At 45.1% G+C, this 18,589-nt stretch overlaps 1 protein-coding gene across 2 annotated transcripts in view; it reads right to left on the minus strand.

The window, feature by feature from the left end:
• Sash1 (SAM and SH3 domain containing 1) overlaps positions 1-18,589 on the minus strand; it is a 184,277-nt gene that overhangs the window by 147,254 nt on the left and 18,434 nt on the right. The window contains exons 1-2 of one of the 2 annotated variants that reach the window (XM_023705788.1): positions 5,660-5,664; positions 5,497-5,500 (exon numbers count right to left, since the gene is read on the minus strand). The exons of the other annotated variant lie outside the window; for it this stretch is intronic. The gene's annotated coding sequence lies outside the window, so the exon portion shown is untranslated. Of the gene's footprint in view, positions 1-5,496; positions 5,501-5,659; positions 5,665-18,589 lie in introns of those variants that run through there. 2 annotated transcript variants of the gene reach the window in all.

An 18,589-nucleotide genomic window follows, 5' to 3' on the forward strand; every position in this document is an offset into this window, starting at 1 on the left:
AAAAAAAAAAAAAAAAAGATTCAGTCTGCTGGCTCTGAGTGAAAGAAACCTTCAGAGCTTAGAAATGCAGAGAAAAGAATGGTAACATTGATAATCGGGTTTTAAAGAATACACATGTACTTGCTGGCCTGGTGATGCACACCTACAACCCCGGTAATCTGGGAAGTGGAGGCTGAAGGATCACCAATTTGAGCCCAGCCTGGACAACTTAGTGAGACTCTGTCTCAAAATAAAAAAATTTAAAAAGGGATTGGAGACGATTTTCCAATGGAATGGCCCTGGATCCAATCCCCAGTACTGTAAATAATAAGAATAGCAGGAAATAAAGAATATAACTACAGATTCATACTCAAAAAGGATATTTGCATTTAGCAGATGACAGTTTCAGACTGGACTCGTTTTCCACTTCTGTACTGCCCTAAGTTTAAGAGAGTCACAGATCTGGAAAGATCTCCATGAGCTGGGTGGGACGAAGCCAAAACCTTAGATCAGATTTCTAGAATTTGATGAGTATGAATCACACTTTTGAGTTTGTCACAAACCTGAAGCCAGTGTGGACATTTTCAAATATTTAACCAATGTGTCCCTTATTAGGGAAAAAGAAATCTATGAAATTCCTAGCATATTGGAAATGAGTATGTTCATCTCAGAACAACAGACATGCTTGCCATTGTACATTATTCAAGTGCTTTATAAAATTTCTGTTCTTCCACTTTGTAAACAAAGAACCAGGAGATGTGAACCCTGCGTGGAATAGGACACACCTGGACCCTCGTCTACCTCCTCCTAGCCCTCCTAAGCGCAACCAGCATGAACCCCAGGAGCCCAGCCAACTGGATCAAAACTGACTGGCAACAGGCCTTTGAGTATTTCTTGATGCCAGTGCCCAACATTCCACATTTTTAAGAATTGACAGGAAATATCTAAAACGCTCCTTGCCTGGCTGGCACCTGACCTGCACTGGTGTAAATCCCACACCCTCATTGATGGAGACCACTATGACGTTGAGTGAGCAGGATTTCTATTAACCAATTGGCCTGTCATGTTCATGCGTGAATTTGCCCAAGACCCAGGGCAACAGATTCATAATAAGTGAAGCCCTGTGAGTCACTTGTCCCATCAGGGCCTGCAATGATAGGTGCAGACTTAGCAGCAAAGGACAAGGTCACAGCTAAGGACACCTGGTTCCAACCTCAATTAGCTAGATAAAGACTGCAGCCTGTGCAGGTATCTCACTGGTGAAGGCCTTCCTGGAGATAACATAGTACTCCTAAATTAACATTGATATTCCTTGGAGAAGCCCTGAAGGGACTCCCAAGTCCTGCCCAGACCCCTAATCTGCTTCACTATTCCCCTTCTTTGATAACATAGTAAATAAAGAATAAAACTTCTAGGGCTGCCTAAAGTATGATGTGATGTGATATTGATGTCATGTCATGTCATGTCATGTCATGTCATGTCATGTCATTTTATTTTATTTTATTTGGCGGAACTGGGGATTGAACTCAGACCCTTGCTCTTGCCAGGGAAGGGCTTATTCTACTGAGCCATTTCCTGGGCCCTGCCTAGAAGTTTTTTGTCTTAAATCCCAGAAAATCTGTGAGGGGCTGGGTCCTCCTGGAGCCCTACAATCATTTTGTCTTTTATTTAAACTGTCCGGTCTACTTCTTTGGGAGATTGAGGGCCTGATCAGTGTGCAATAACTAGGGGCTAGTATTAATGCAAGAGCTCATCCCACACAAATGGCTTGGCCTGAGATCCAGTGGCCCTTGCACATCAGAGGGTCAGGAGTGCTGAGGGCACAGATTGAGCTGGGATTCAAAGCTCCTGTACTTGAACAAGGCAGTTTTTTTTAACATCATCTCTGCTTGATACATTTGGACTGTTCCATTGTAAAGAGAGTTTAAAGGGTGGCTTTTATTTTATTATTTACTGTCACTGGGCTGGCCAGATAGCTCAGCAGACTAAAACAACTGCTTAGGCAGATGCAGGGACCAAGGTCTGATCCTTGGCAAGCTGTGCCGGCCCAGTTCCCAGTGACTGAGACTGAGCTTGGTGGCGTGCGCCTGTAATCCCAGTGCTTGGGAGGCTGAAAACAGGAGAACCACTATGAGTCCAATCTGTATAGTGAGACCCTGTAGATCCTGTACTAAATACATTAAAAATTAATTCTTCATTTTCACCAAGAAATAGGATAGGTTTTGAAGGCTGAGGCTAGGAAAATTCCTTTTTTGTAGCCTTAGTACCTAACACCCTCGTGATGCCTAAGTTTTAAGCTGCTACCTAAGGAGTATCTACAAAATGCACACATGCATACATGAATACACACATGTGTGCACACATGCAGGAATGAATAAAAGGCAGTGGAACTGATGTCGTTCCTTCCTGTGATTAATGTAAAAATCATTAAGTAACTGAACTGCCAGGCTTCCCACAGAGCAAGCATTTTTACATATATAATGGTGAGTGAGCCTGCAGTCACAGGCCTCACCCCCACTGATCCTTCACCCATAACACAATTCCATGAGTGAGATAATGAAACAGGAACTAAAGCATTAGAAATAAAGACAAGTTGGGAGGAGGGGTGGCTCTAGGTGGAAGGGACAACAATTGTAATTCCTCTGCATCACAATGCAAAGCTTGCAAGAGGAAAGGCTGCCTAGGGTGGCTGCACAGGTGTGGGAAGACAGGGAGAGGGAGAGAAAACAAGAACCCAGGCTTGGAGCTTTGTCCTGAATTCAATGGCTGCAGAAGGCCTTCTTAAGGAGGTAGAGTGAGAGTGCTTACCTTTAAATAGAGTAGGAAATTCCTGTCATAAATTTCAGTGACAACCAAACCACTTAGATTTTGAAAGCAGCAGCCATGATTTCATTAACCTTGTATTTTGCATAAAAACCTCTTAACACAGGGCACTCAGCTGGAACCTGTGAACTGAGACTGCCTGTTCCTCACTAGCTGGAAAAATCTCCCTATGAAAAGGAGCCCTTGCCTAGCTACTTTGCTTTACTTCTGTTCAGCTATGAAGCCACGCATGCTGTTGACACCAATAAAGTAAGTCGAAGCAAACTGCCACCAGTCTGTCTCTGAGACCCCCGCCCGAGGGCTCTACCACTTTCTCAGCAGTAGAGACAGGCTAGAAGTCCTGCGTCTTTCCAGGTACACCTGCAGTCTAAGAAGAAAGCTCCCAGGACCAGGGCAGCCTACCTGAGGGAAAGATTCATGCAGCTGCTGAGGACTCCTCCCTAGGGATTAGAAAGCTGTGACATGAACTGCAAGGGATACAAACCAGTTTCTCACACCAAAAGAACTCAAGAGAAAGTTCCTTGGTACGGTGGGCTTAGGTCACTGAAGTCTCAGCATCTTCTCTTACCCTGATAGAAAAAAAGCATTAAGATTTTTCAAGCAAATAGACCCCCGAACTTCTTTGGATGAAGCCTTGGCCCTCCACACCCAGCAGGAAAGCACACACAGAAAACCATTGGCTCCCTCCATTGGTCTAGGTGTGATAAGAAAAGAAATGTGCATATACCACTGTCACCAAGAGAAAGCACAACAACCCTTTAAGGTAATGAATAGCTAGAAAGTCCTTCCCAAAGCTGAAGGGAGAACTGGGTTCCTCTTTGCTAAAAAGTGCTTTGCATGCCTTCATTCATGTGACAGTAACTGAATGCTGTCTTTCCAAAGTCAGGGGAAAACCAGTTCACTCACAGGCCTGGAAATATGCCAAATGAGCTGGCACATGCCTGTAATCCCAGCACTTGGGAGGCTGAGGCAGGAAGTGTGCTGTGAGTGTGAGGCCAGCCTGGGCTGCATAGTGAGTTTAAGGACAGTCTGACCTATATGAAGGGACCATCTCAAAAACAAACACTGGGGGCTGGTGAGATGGCTCAGTGGTCTAAAGCACCTACTTAGAACAAGCTTAGCAAAGCACAGGGACCGCGGTTCAATCCCCTAGCACCACATGCCAGCCAGCCCCGCCCCTTGGTGGGCTGAGCTGGCCACACACACACACACACACACAAATAAATAAATAAAATTTTAAAAAACAAACATTGAAGGAAGGGGCTTAGGGAGATAACTCAGCCACATCAGCGCTTGCCTGACAAGTACAAGATCCTGAGTTCAATCCCTAGTACCACCAAAAAAAAAAAAAAAAAAGAAAGAAAAGAAAAGAAATGCCAAGCAGCTGCAAAACAACCCTTCACATACCTAACCCTCCCCTACAACAGTTCATGACTTTACCTCTGACCAAGTCAACCACAGCACAGCAATCAGTACCCTAAGGACTCCTCTCAGGGCATCACAAAGTGCACCTACAAATGCTGGGCGTGGGGAAATCTTTTGACTTCACTCAGTACTACACTCTGCCCGTAACACATAGGAAATGTCAGATTTAGATGTCAGCCCCACAGAATTACCCCTGCACATGTGGGTGTCCTCTGTACCACACTGGTAGTTTGTTCCATCTAGCACTGCAACTGGATCATACCATGGAAGACACAATGGCCATACTTCCATTTCAGTTTTCTTTGGGGATAAAAGTTCTTCCCTAACCACATAATTTCCCCTCAAGATGATCTCAATTTTCATCAGAAGAGAGTTTAGTTTTGCCAAGAATGCAATATGAAAAAGCATCTGAAGCACATGGATTTGTTCTTACTCGTAGATTAAAAACATCTTGGGAGTTGAGAGTGGAAAGTATTTGCTTTGTGCCACGTTCTACACAGGGTCACACTGTAAATTTGATAGTAATTTTATGGCCAAAAGAACAAAAAACAAAATCAATAAGAAATTTACATCACTCTACTAAGCCAATTATTGCCAAGAGTAAAAATATCCATCTCTTCAATTTCCTCCCAAGGTAAGAATTCACCAACATCCCTGTGGGCCATTTCAATGATAATGGTTAAGTATCAACCATATAGTTCTTGAAAGAACAACTGATTTCTTTGCTGAAGAATGAACACTTTTAGAACGTCATCAGCAAGGTCTTCCCAAACTGTCCAAGTCAGAGTTGCCTGACCTTTCTTCTCATCACGCTCTGGGATGTATACACAAACCCTTATGATGCCATGAACTAATCAGGACAGACCCACCTCCTACCCCAACTTTTTGTTTCTCAGTGGTACTATTTTTTTAAAAAGGGACAAGATCGAGGCTGGGGAGATGGCTCAGCAGGGGGCCAGGGAGATGGCTCAGTAGAATAAGTGCTTGTCTGGCAAGTGCAAGGGCCTGAGTTCAATCCCCGGTTCTGGAAAAAAAAAAGGGGGACAAGATCAACCTTTTCTATGATGTGGATAAGAAAAATATTTTTATTTTATTTGTTTGCCATATTATAGGAGGCAAGCCTACAAAGAAATTCAAACATACTATTATCAAGATGCTTCATTTGTTTGCTTGTTTTAATTAATGTCCCTATTACATCTAGATGACTCATTTTGCCATTACAAAGTACAGCAGTTCAACAAGCACATTTTATACTGGGAAACCCAAGACCAAGCTCCCTCTCTGCACCCTTGGGCACCTTCCAAAAACAGCAATTGGAGGGATCCTATGAGAGCTTCAGTTAAAGCAGGTCCCTCTGCTTAGAAAGCTGCCCCCATGAAGGCCACATTTACCTGTGCATGGATGCCTTTACGTAAAGTACACGTCACCCCACATGCCCCTCACCTTGCTCCTGCCTCATCGCCCAGCTCTTGGGGCTCCCTGTCCAGTGGACCCAGCTGCCCTCCTCGTTCTCCAACCTCCCAACACCTTCAGTTCCGGCCGGACCTTTCCCTTGCCCTCTCTCTATGCTCTTGCCCTGCATATGTGTTATAGTTTGGCGTTTTGGGAAGGGAAACAATACAATACAGAACACTTATTTATAAGATTATTTTGTAATCGTTACCCAAAGAGTCAGGTACAAAAAGAATGCAGGAAATCTGTCCACAAACTAAACATAAAGACTCCAGCTGAGCGCATGGATCCCATGGTAACATCCTGATTGAGCCAGCTGAAGACCTAGAGCCCATGACCACCTATGGCTTCCAATAGTTCAATAGCCACTCTTCTCCAGTTCAGCCTCTTATGCTGCTCATAGCAACTCTCAGGTGGGCCTCCCATACCCAGGACCTGGGCCTCCCATACCCAGCTGGTTCAGCTCAGCTGGGTGTTGCAAGTTAGCCACCAGTTATCAATCTACCACAACATGCAACCCAGATACCCTTCTTCTCTTCCCACCTAAAACAGCAACTTGCCTCCCCCGCAATCTCTAACCCTATTCTCTATCTTATTTTTAAGACTTTTCATTATCTAAAACAGTTGGAAGCTGGGTCTTGTGGCATATACCTGTGATTCCAGCACTTGAAAGGCTCAGACAGGTGGGTCAGGAGATCAAATCTGACACAGGCAACTTAGCAAGATGTATTGTGAAATAAAAATAAAAAGTAGTAAGTGGTAGTGATCTAGCTTGGTGATAGAGTGCCTCTACATTCAATCTCCAACACCACAAAAATTAAAATAGTTTGCTTATTTATTATGTTTATTTTATGGTCTCTCTTCTTTAAATAAAGTACCTAGTCCAGAAGGACAAAGTTAGTCAGTACATTAGCCAGTTTTGAGAGAGGATCTCACTGTGTAATTCAGGCTGGCCTTGAACTCACAGTACTCCTCCTGCCTCAGCCTGCCAGGTGCCGGGATTACAGGGATGCACCACATGCCCAGAAATGTTTCTAAGTTTTATTGTTATTCTAGAACAGTGCCTCGCAGGCTGTTAATACTAACATACTGGATGGATAAATGAATGAACAAACAGATAAGAGAAAGTAAAATGATCAATCCACTCACATAATCCCAAGCAGTAGGCTCTGGCCCTTGGGAAAATACATAAGAACAATTTATATATTGCTTTATACTTTAATTTTTCCTTTAAGTAACATATCTACTCTTCAGTTCTCAGACTTAAAAGTAACTGGCAAGTTTTAACTTCTCAAACGCCCATGACTTTGACTTCATTATAATTTAAAAAGCCAGTATTAACTTCTCTGGTGCCCTGTGTGTATGCATCACCTTGCTCTCTTTATACGGTTTCAAAAGAAACAAATGGAATATAGTCCAAGGTGTTAATTACATAAGCTTATTAAAAACAGCCCCCTGAGAGGTGTCAGTTCCAACACTTAGCACTTTTATGTTTATGTAATTTATTAGTTTTATACACGTGAGAAAGTCAAATGCAATAATCATAATACTGCATAATGACTGCACCAAAGGGAAATTATTTCACTCCACAGAAACGATTCCTTATTTCTAAAGAACTCCTCTAGTCCGAAAGTCTGAAGGGGAAAGGGCACGGCAGCAGAAGCAGGTTTTCACACGCTGGTGGCTGCGCTGCAGGGAAGGGCCAGCGCACTGCCTCGCATAGCTGCAATATAAGCAGCCCCACAAGTACCTGCACTGCTCCATTTTGCAAAACACCGTGGATTGTTTCAAAGCATTTTGTGTCCCCAAGTCATAAATAATCTAGGACCCCAAACAATTTGTTGTATGACATTAGTGACAAGGTTCTATGAATAACTCTGGGTGGAGAAAATGGATCTTCTAATGAACAACCCCAACTTAGATCTTCTGACCCCCAAGCTCAAGCTAGGGCCACCAATGCAGGAAATGAGGACTCTCCACAGGCCACATGAGTTAACTGTCCACCGAGGAGCTGCAGATGGTCATGGAGCTGAGTGCTGCTGGGAGCGGGGAGAAGACTCCTACCGCCACTCCTGCCTTGCCTTTCTGGGAGCACCAGGAACCCTGGGGCAACCTAGCCCATGGTAGGCTGGTACCCGCCGCAGAGAGACAAGAGTAGTCATGGAAGCCTGGCATGGTTCTTGCACTCAAATGCAAAAGAGCAACTTTAGTTTTCCACAGAAATAATTTAGAAAATACCTAGAGAGAGCATTAAGAAATTTCAACTCCATTTCATTTTCTTCTAAACTTCAGCCCAACATTAGCTTCTTCTTTCCCTATCTCCTCAGTGGTAACGAAACCCCCAGAGTAAAACACAGAGGGGTAAGAGAGTTGTGGGGGACGTCACACCGTTCCTGAAACCACACCGCCCCATCAGGCTGGCACCAAGCCCAAGGCAATCTGGAAGATGACCAGGAGAAAAATGCTAAGCAGAAAGCAGGTGGTGATACCCTTCCACTGTCTTTCACGACAAAACTTCACTTCTTATATAAAAAAAGTGTTTTAGTCTTCACCTAGGAATATCTTATTAGATTGCAACGTATTTCCCAAAAGACACAAGATTATAAATCACTCCAAAGCAGCAGAAAAATGTAGTAGAAGAAAACCGAAATGGTGCAGGTTAAGGACAAGAAAAGCAAAAGCGAGAGAGGGAGAGATTTCCATCCTGTATGTTCAGGCAGGAATAACTTAAGGTCTAGAGGGCTGTGACCAGTATTTCAAAACTTTCCACAGGCAACCTGTGTGTAAATTCCCTTCTGATTCCAAGTCCTGCCAACTACTGTATCTTTAAACCTCCAATGACAGTTACTCACCTACTTATTTCTTAGAACTGCATTGGCTTTTGTCCATATCCTACAATATTTTTTTCTGCAAAAGATACACAAACAGAGCTTAAAAGACCAGAGAAGACTGTCCAGATGGAAACTTTTGAGAGATTCCCTTGGGATCTATCAAAAGAGATCTATCAATGGGTAAAGCTATCCCTCTACCCTTCTTCACTCCACCTTTCATTTTCTTTTCTTTCTTTTTTTGCAGAACTGGGGATTGAACTCAGGCCCTTGTGCTTGCCAGGGAAGCACTTATTCTACTGAGCCATCTCCCCAACCCCCACCTTTCATTTTCAAAAAAGGAAAATGCTAATGGTCATTAACAAATTTATCTATTTTATGGCCCTTGGGAGAAGGGACAAAGAAGTTGTTTGGATTTTTGTCAAGGAAAAGAACAAGCATGATGAAATGATTAAGATCTCAGTCTCAAAGTTTGTTTGACTTCAAAACCCAAACAAATTATTAGATTTCTTGTTCCTTGGGGGGGGGGTGCTTGTCTCCCAGGCAAGGTAGCCCAGCAAGGGGGATGATCCAGGCAAACCTCCCAGGCAGCACGTGCTCCTATCACTAACATTCACTGCTGCTTACCACTGTATGGATTATCATAACTGACACACTGTCTACACGCCACATTTTTCCTACAACGTAATAAAATCACCTTTGTCGAGGTAGAAACAGTATTAAACAAGCCCCCAGGCCCTCAGACACAAGTCAACTTGCACAACAGCCCTTGCTCTTTCCTAGCAGGGCTTGTGGCCAAAGGCAGGCACCTTGAGCTCTGGGTAGATGACCTCTTTTTCCTCGCACAGCCTGATTTCTAAACATTTCACATTTGCACACTCAGGAATTCTTGTCAACATATATCAATGTACTTCTGCTTTTTTTTTTTTTTTTTTGGTGGAACTGGGAATTGAACTCTGGCCCCTATGCTTGCCAGGCAAGCTCTTATTCCACTGAGCCATCTCCCCGGCCCTGCATTTTTTAAATAATGACAACATTTACAAAGTATCTTCTAGTCCTGGGAACCATACTAGGAATACGTACAAATTTTAATTCATTTACTTTTCTTCCTCCCAACATTATTCAGTATTACTGCACACTGCTTACACAGAGTAGAGCTTTTCGAATACTTCGGCTGTGGAGTATCCTCAAAGGCCTGGGCCTCAGCATGGCGCTAGTAGGAAGTGGTGGAACCATGGGCAAGTAACGCCTAGTGCAAGTGAGTTAGGTTATGGGGGACATGGCTTTGAAGGGGATTCTAGGAACCCTGCTCTTCCTGTCCTCTGTCTTAGCACATCTCCCAGGCCTGCCTCACCATGATGTACTGTGCTGTGACAGGCCCAAAGCAGCAGACCAAGCAACATGGACTGAACCTTCCCCAACTGTGAGCCAAAACAAACCTCCTTTTAAGTTGATTATCTCAAGTATTTTGTCACAGTAATGGAAAGTTGACTTGCAGAGCTTTAGCAGGCCAACAGGTGTTTCTGCTTCTGGTTGCAGTGACACAAGGTCACCTGAGGCTAGCATTTATAAAAAACTTAACAACTGAAGGAATCCTTATCTTCTCCACTGGGACAAAGCACACAGCTTTGTAAATCATAGGAATGCCTTGAAAATTATTTGTTGCTGTCTCATTTGATCAAGTTTATGAACAAGCTGAATGTTTTCTATTGTGGACTCTGAACCAAAGAAGATCCCTGTAGCTATGTCAAGAAGAAAACAGAATCTGGAGTGTGTGTAGAAGGGGTTGGATTGTGCACATGTGTACACATGTGTATGTATGTGTGTTGGAAAGGCAGGAAAGATGAAAAGGGAGAAATTAACATTTATAACATCTATATATCAAGACCATAAGTCAGGCACTTTTGTATCCTATTTCCCTTAAAATACAGAACACTTCCTGTAGGTCTTACTAACTATACAATACTAATGAAGGCACAGAAACTTAAAGAGTTTACAAACTTGTCCGGTGTCATCTGGCTTGTAAAGAGCAGATCTAGACTTCAAATCCAGCCTGTCTACTCTCCAAAATCTGACTTCATTACCCCAGAAGCATTACATATAACCCAGTCGGGTATATGAAAAACTTCAGCTATGCTTACTAATAATTTGAATTATGAAGCTAACTACCAAGGCCTTCTACACAAGATACCTCCCAGTTATATATTTAACTAAAAAGTCAGTGTGAGTTACAGTATTCCTCTGCTGCATACAGCATACAGTTGAATAATCCACTTAACCACAGATGAGGAAACATATGTCTGGGTACTTGGCCAGGCCAAACAAATTGTCACATTCTCAGATCCGTCATCCCTTCCTAGGGCCAGGTTCCTGGCTGAGCCAGCAGCCCTTAAGTGACCCCACCCACAGGCTCTGTGGGAAGAGCTGGGACTCAGGTACTGATGCAACTGCTCCCTGATTCTAGTGGCCTCCGAGGGGTGCCCTCTCCTGGAAGTCTAGTGCCAGGGGGTAGAAACCTGATGTGCCCCCCACATCCCCCACCCTAGGTGAGCAGGAGGGCTATCCTTGGAACACAGGGCTGCAGAGGGTGGGACCAGATACACACCAAGCTCAACCTCAGCTGGCCAGGGCAGGGGGCTGTATGCCATCACATCCTGCTTGGCTGGGGCCCACCCTCCACAAGACAGCTTCCTGAGGAAATCCTGACTGCTCCAGAGAAATGGGTGGCCCCAACCTGAGGATGTAAACAGGAGCTTTGTGTTTTGTTCTGCATCCCTACGGACCTGAGCCAGACCTCTGACCCAAGAACTTCTTGGCAACAGGGCAATGAAGAAGCAGACTGAGCAGTGGCTCATTGGGCTAGAATTTACAAGCCCAGAACGTGCAGTGGTGACTCAGCTAAGATTACTGGAATGTTGGAGGTGTTCCTCATTTCGAGAACAATGATGGAGCTAACCAATGCTGTTAGCTTCAGAAAGCAGAATTACAGTAGTACCAAAAGACACATGACGCTCCTAAGGCGAATCCTCTACCACAGCTCACCATGCCCAAAATGCATCTGCCTCTGGGAGACCCACAGCTGAGGTCCACACAGCCAGAGCCATGTCCCCTGGTGTCCCTTCCAGAGTTCCTAGCACATGACAAATGTTCAATAAACTCATGTTGAACGAAGAGTTTTCCTTTCAGTCCTTTAGCTGCTTACACATTAAATACACTGACCCCAAATTGGAAAAGGAATCTGCAAAGAACGCGTAGGAAAGCACTGTCTTTCCCCACACTCCAGAGCTTCAAGCTCACACCAACCTCCATCCATCCTGTCCCTCGTGTTTGTGCTAGCCTTAGGAACCTTCTTAGAACGAGGGGACTCCCAGGGCCACGGTCTCAGGCTCACATGGCACCTATCTAGCATCTCACTCAACGCAGCCACACTCAGGGGGCTGTGACACACGCTCCCTCCTGTGGGTCTTAATAAATCCAGGCTCCAGACTCTAATACGTGTGTTTGTTATATGCCAGTGTAAAAAAAGTCCCTCTCATCCAACCCCACAGTCCCTCGCCCAACTTTTGATTCACCCATCTCAACCAGCTGCAGAACACAGATGGGCAGGTGTAACCAAGTTACTGCTGCCCGCTAGAAAGCACCTGCCCACAGCAGTCAGTCGCAGACTGCAGGTGGACGGCGGCTCACCACTCCGCCCAGGACAGGAGCATTAGCACAGTGGACTCTCGTACCCTCTGGAGTACAGCAGGAACCAGCATGTGCCAGGAGGCCAGACTTCCTGCGACTTATCCCAGCTGAAGCATTATATGACCTAGAACAAATACACAGCCTCACTCAGCCTTATCTACAGCACAGTGTGATAATACCTGTAACTCCTCTCCAGCGCATGTTGGCTAGTTTTAATCATTAAGCAGCAGAATTAGAGAATTACCTAAGAAGAGCTCCCTTTGCATTTTATCCTTAGGAATGATAACAGAAGTTTCAGAGATTTATGAGACATACAATGAAGTCTGACACAATTATTGCCCCAATAAGTTTTGTAAAGTATGTTGAGCTGCTGGAGACTGAACTCAGGGCCGTCGCAATAAGTCTTGCTAAAGTCACTAAATTACCCAGGCTGGGCTTGAACTTACGATCCTCCTGCCTCAGCCTCCTAGAGTACTAAGATTACAGGAATATGCCTCATGCTGGCTTTCCCCACAATGAGCTATTAAACACAAAGCTTCATTTAAATCTTATCTGGAATCATTTTAAATGCCAGAAACTACTCATGTTCCTATTTTTATCAGTAAAAGGAATCCATCCAGCATAGGGAAGACCTCTTCCCTTTGGGGATGTGACAATCACTTGGGCTATGGGGCATGATGCCCTCGGTCCCACAGTGAGTTCCGCCATCACCAAGGGAATGACAAGAGGTCCTGCCTTGCTGCAACTGCTGAGAACAACCCTGTGTACCCACATGGGTCAGACAGCACTGGGGCCTCGACACCAGGGCCACATCTCACACAGGTGGCTGCTCAGTTTTCAGTCACTGTGCTTCCCGAGGGGCACAAAAGAGTCATGCAAAAAATCATCTGATTTTAGAAATTAACATGTGATCATGCCACACAGAAAGAAGTAGAGGGGGCTGGTGAGATGGCTCAGTGGTCTAAAGCACCTACTTAGAACAAGCTTAGCAAAGCACATGGACCGCAGTTCAATCCCCCAGCACCACATGCCAGCCAGCCCCGCCCCCTGGACAGTGAGATTTATGAGTCAGTGGAGAGGGCTGGAGAGATAGCTCAGTGGAATAAGCGCTTGCCTGGCACGTGCAAGGGCCTGAGTTCAATCCCTGGTTCCGCAAAAAAAAAAAAAAAAAAAAAAAAAAAGAGTCAGTGGAAAACGTAGCCATGTGGAGGGAGGACATCCATCTGCTTCGCTCCCCTCAGTAGACACCAACCAGACCCTGGCTCCACGGCACACGCCTGCGATCTCAGCTATTCGGTGGGTGGAGGCAGGAAGACCACAAGTTCAAGGCTAGCTTGGGCAATTTGGCAATACCATTCTCAAAATAAAAAGTCTAGGAGTGTAGTTCAGTGGTTCAGCATCCCTGGGTTCACTCCCCAGCACAACAAATAAACAAATACATCAGACCTTCCCACCTTCATGCACAGGGCTTAATACAAAGCAAACAATGCTATTATCTCTGTCTGTCTGTCTCTGTCTATGCTTCTGTCTCCGTCTGTCTCTATCCGCTCCCCTCTTTCCCTCCCTCTCTCCCTCTCCACCCCACCCAAATCAGATGCCAAGGCCATTGGTGATGTCTTAAACACCTCTCCAATCTGTGCATACCAGCACCTGAGCTCCTTCCCCATCATCCTTAGGAACCAACATGAGTCAGAGCAGTAACCCGGATGGGGTCACTGCTGTCTCCCTTGCAGTGGCCTTCCACATGGATTCTATTTCATTCCCCAAACAGAATCAGGGGTTCTCCACCTGCTTTAAAGCGTCCGCAACTTCCAATCACAGGCTAGCTATGCTCTCGACCTTCTGGTCCATTCTCACTTTCACCTTATCTCAAGTCTTTCACACTCACTCACCATAATCACATTGGCTGTGTGTCTACTGGAATTCACCAAATTCATTCTAACCTGGGGCCTCTGACAAGTGCCTGTCTCCAAAGTGCTCTCCCCTACAACATTCACTTGGCCTTTCAGCTCCCTTCTTTTTTTTTTTTTTTTTTTTTCAGAACTGGGGATTGAACTCAGGCCCTTGTGCTTGCCAGGGAAGCACTTATTCCACTGAGCCATCTTTCCAGCCCCTCAGCTCCCTTCTTGACCACACTCTTTAAATCTAGCCCCTCAGGAAACTGAACTGCACCACTTACACAATCTGCATGAAGTCTGTAGTTACTGTGGAAACATAACATCATTCTATAACCTGTATCGCATCCCAAATTGTCTCACAATGAACTTAAGTTGGCAATTCAATGTACTAAGTGAGAAATATGTCTTAAAGAAGCACAAGGAAGGGCCATCCTTTATCTTTATCTATGGAGTATTTCTAAAGACCCCCCACTAATACGGTCATCTGCCCAAAGGATACACAGTTCAGCCTCATGCAGATGTTTTTTCTCTTTGGAAAAATCCATCCACAAGTGGAGCCAAAATAAATAAATAAATAAAAAATAAAAGTGGAGTCACACATAGAAAAGTAAACAAGGCAACATAAAATATCCTAAATACCCAGAGGAATTCAGATTAAGGGCTACTCATTAGTTCTAAAATTGATCAGATAGACCCCTCCAAATAGTGAAAAGAAATGGAGGGAAGGGGCCAGGTGTAGTAGTGCACACCTGTAATCCCAGAACATGGTAGGCTAAAGTGGGAGGACTGCTGTGAGTTGGAGGCCAGCCTAGGCTACATGGTTCAAACCCAGCTTGTACCACAGAGACACTGTTGAAAGAAAAAGAACAGGGGAAGGGAGGGGAGAGGAGGGGAAGGGAGGGAAGGAGAGATGGGAGGGGAGGAGATACATGGAGAAGTATTTCCTAGGTGGAAATCTAATTCTTTATGACAAAATTCAGGGCTGAAGCTTAATGCCTGGCAAACCCTTACACTTAGGGTTCAGACATTCTCAGACTAAAAACCCATCAGCACCTCTCCCACTCCAGACACAACTCCAGTTAGACTGTTCCCTCTTGCACCTTCCACTCCTTTTCTTCTAAACAATCCCTCTTTCCCTTCTAGCCTCCTGCCCAGTTCTTACAACTAAGGTCCTCAGCACAGCATCTGCCTTCCTCAAGCTCCCATCATCAAAATCTCCATCCTCCTTGTCCCTTCTCTTCTTCAATTAAAGCTCTCATGACTGGAGCCATTTCCACAAGGAGGAACAAGATGAAAAAGTCACTTAAAGTGAAAGATGTGGGGCCGGAGAGATGGCTGAGTGAAACCGCCTAAAAAAAAAAAAAGAAAAGAAAAGAAAAAGAAAGTGAAAGATGCATCAGCTGAATTCCTATGCAGAAAGCTCGTTGTGAGGGGCAGGAGAATGAGAGCAGACCCAACATTGCCCCACGCCCTAGCCCCATCCATTCACTACCAGGAGAACCAACAGTGTCTTCACAAGGAGCTCCACACCCTCAACAAGGCCTCAGTAAAAAGGGCAAAGACAGAGCCTGGTGTGGTGGTGCCACCCATAGACCTAGCCACTTGGGAGACAAAGGTCAGAAAATCACCAGAGGCCAGGAGTTGAAAAATCAGCCTGGGGTGCCCCCAACCTCAGAAAAAAAATATCTGAAGTTTGAAAAAGTCTGATCCAACAAAACTCAAAGCAGCAAATAGGCCTCTGGAAGACTATACAACTGATACAAACAGCAGGTACTAAAGATCACACAGACATGAAGTCCAGGAACTTGCTTCGTCATAACAAGACACTGCAAAATATTTGAAGAGAAGGCTTCGGCTAATCATAAAATGTTCTTCATTTTGCAATATGGACATACTGGAGTCTATGGTTTATTTCTAATGCTTTACAATGTTTCCTGTTTTCAGAACTCTTGGAAGCTGGGTGTGGTGGCGTGCACCCGTATTCCCAGCGCTCAGGAGGCTGAGGCAGAAGGATCACTGTGAGTTCAAGACCAGCCTGGGCTACAAAGTGAATTCAAGGCTAGCCTGAGCTGCAGAGTGAGACCCCATCTCAAAAAGATGACCAAAAACAACAAAGATCTCTTGGGGACAGGGCTTATTCCTTCCTCATGTCCTGCCTATCTTCCCTGGCAGAATTCTCTCTCACTTGGCCTTGTGTCCACAGAAATGTTCCTGTTGGTCTTCAATCATTTCCTGCCGAACTAGAACAACTCCTAGATTTACGCTTTTCCTGAATATTCAATGTGTTTGGGACAGGCAACTTTTGCATTTCAATTTCCACGCTATAGTAATGAGGTGTCTGAGTCCTTTCTGCTGTACACACTACTGAGCATGACTCCAAAGCTCTGATCCTCTGTCACTCTTTTAGGTGAGCATGTTCCTACTGGGGCACAGTTGAGAGAGGCTGAGAATGGTGGGTCATCCCTTCAAATTTCTGAGGTCCTTTTTTCCTTTGGAAATACGTATCACCCTCTTTCTCAGCATCAGCTTTAAAACTTTTCCTCTGCATATCTGAAGTGTGTTAATAGGATATGTGCTGGGCTGTGTAATGGTCTCCAAAGGGAAATGATGGGGGCTTTGGCTTGAGTCACTGAACAGGAATCAGAGACGTAATCAACAGTAATGGACCACTGCGAGCCGTCCTATGCTAATAGGACAGGCTACAGATGCGCTAGGAAGCCTTATTTTTCTAACTACCCATTTTTATATTACTTCATAAAGAATTTCTTTCAATGTCTTTACTCTGAATGAATGAATGAATGAATGAATGGGGAGTAAAATGAATTTATTCAGGGGCTGAACTTTTTTTTGGATGGCCCATTAGATTTTAGAATCCACAGAGAGTAAAATAGACCATAAATTGTTTCCATTTTCTCAACATCTTCTCTTGCTTTCTCGTACCTAACCCTCAGACAGGAGGGATTTCTGTTCCCTCCAATCTTGTGTTGCAGGTAAGGGGGCTGCACATCTACCTGGCCTCTGACGGGAGGCTAACAGTGGCACCAAGGTACCAGGACAGGCTTCAAGCAAGACCCTCCCATCACTCCTTCCCAGCAGGCCTTGTAGGATGTCACGCTGCTCCACTGTGGAAGGGGAACGCAAGCCCTGGGCAACCCCAGGCTTACAGATTTCGCCACAAACACACTCTCTGGAGCCATGCAGCGCCACACCAGGAAACCCTTGGCCACCATTGCTGTCTCACAACTGCTTGCTTGCCCTATCCTGGAAGTCAGCTCAAGAAATCTAGCCCAGTGACACTTCTTTTTTGTCATTTTGTTTTGGTTTGGCTTTCTGTTTTGTTTGTTTCTGTTTTTAAGATAGTGTCTCACAAGATAGCCCAGGCTAGCCTCAAATGTACAATCCTCAGGGCTCAAGAGTCCCAAATGCTGGGATTCCAAGTGTAGCCCTAAAGAGGGACTACCACTAAGAGTTCTGTCTATGCTGAGAGTTCTCCATGCCTCCTCCAACTCTGTCCTGCTTGGAGGTAGAGTTGGAAAAGGGAAAACAAAAACATACTGTCATTTTGGGGGACTTTAATTCAATTTCACCACTTCAAAAGAAACATTGAAGGGGCCGGGGAGATGGCTCTGTGGAATAAGCGCTTCCCTGGCAAGCACAAGGGCCTGAGTTCAATTCCTGGTTCCACCAAAGGAAAAAAAAAAAAAAATTTGATGCATTCTTCAGCCTCCATTTCCTCACTGCCACCACCCCTCCTGGTCATAAAAACATGTATATAATTGTGGTCTGCAGAAGAAGAGAAAGCCACCAGCATCAGGCCGAGGCCTCGTTTGGGCCAGGACTTGCGGTTTCTTCCCCTTCTCTGTCCACTTGCTCACCTTATATAACCTAATGAGAAACACTGGACACTTGTCCAGGAAGCTGACTACACTCTCTTCTGTCTTTGTTTCTTGTTACTAAGTACTCTGGCGGAGGCCTTTGTCTTCCTTGCCCACGGGCATCCACAAATATCCAAAAGCCAGATTTGCCAAGTGCGTGTCTACGTTGCCCTGGCCAAGTCCTTACTGTGGCCCCTGCTTATCTATTTTCACAGTGTTCTTTCTCAAGGGTCAAGCAAAGTTTCAGAGCTAGAAAAAGCTCTCCTCCCTTCCTAGGTCACTCTGGCTAACACAACACAAGCTATAGTGATAAAGTACCCACGTGTATTACAGGCCTACGGGTACCACAGCATGGCACCTAAAATCAGGTGGTTTAAAATAGCAGCGATGTACTGTCTCAGGTTCTCAAGGCTAGACATCAGAAACCAAGGCACTGACGGGGCCATGCTCACCCTGAAGCCTGCAGGAGCACAGTCCCCACATGCTGCTGCCTCGCAGCCGCTGGTGGCACGCCAGGCACTTGGCTTGCAGTCCCCGGCTTGCAGATGCATTGCTCCAGCCCAATTCATTATCTTCACAGGATGGCCACTTCACGTCTTTATGTCATCTTCCCTCTGTGCCT

Source organism: Octodon degus, unplaced genomic scaffold (assembly GCF_000260255.1).
Source record: "Octodon degus isolate 3935 unplaced genomic scaffold, OctDeg1.0 scaffold00229, whole genome shotgun sequence".
NCBI classification, from domain to species: Eukaryota; Metazoa; Chordata; class Mammalia; order Rodentia; family Octodontidae; genus Octodon; species Octodon degus.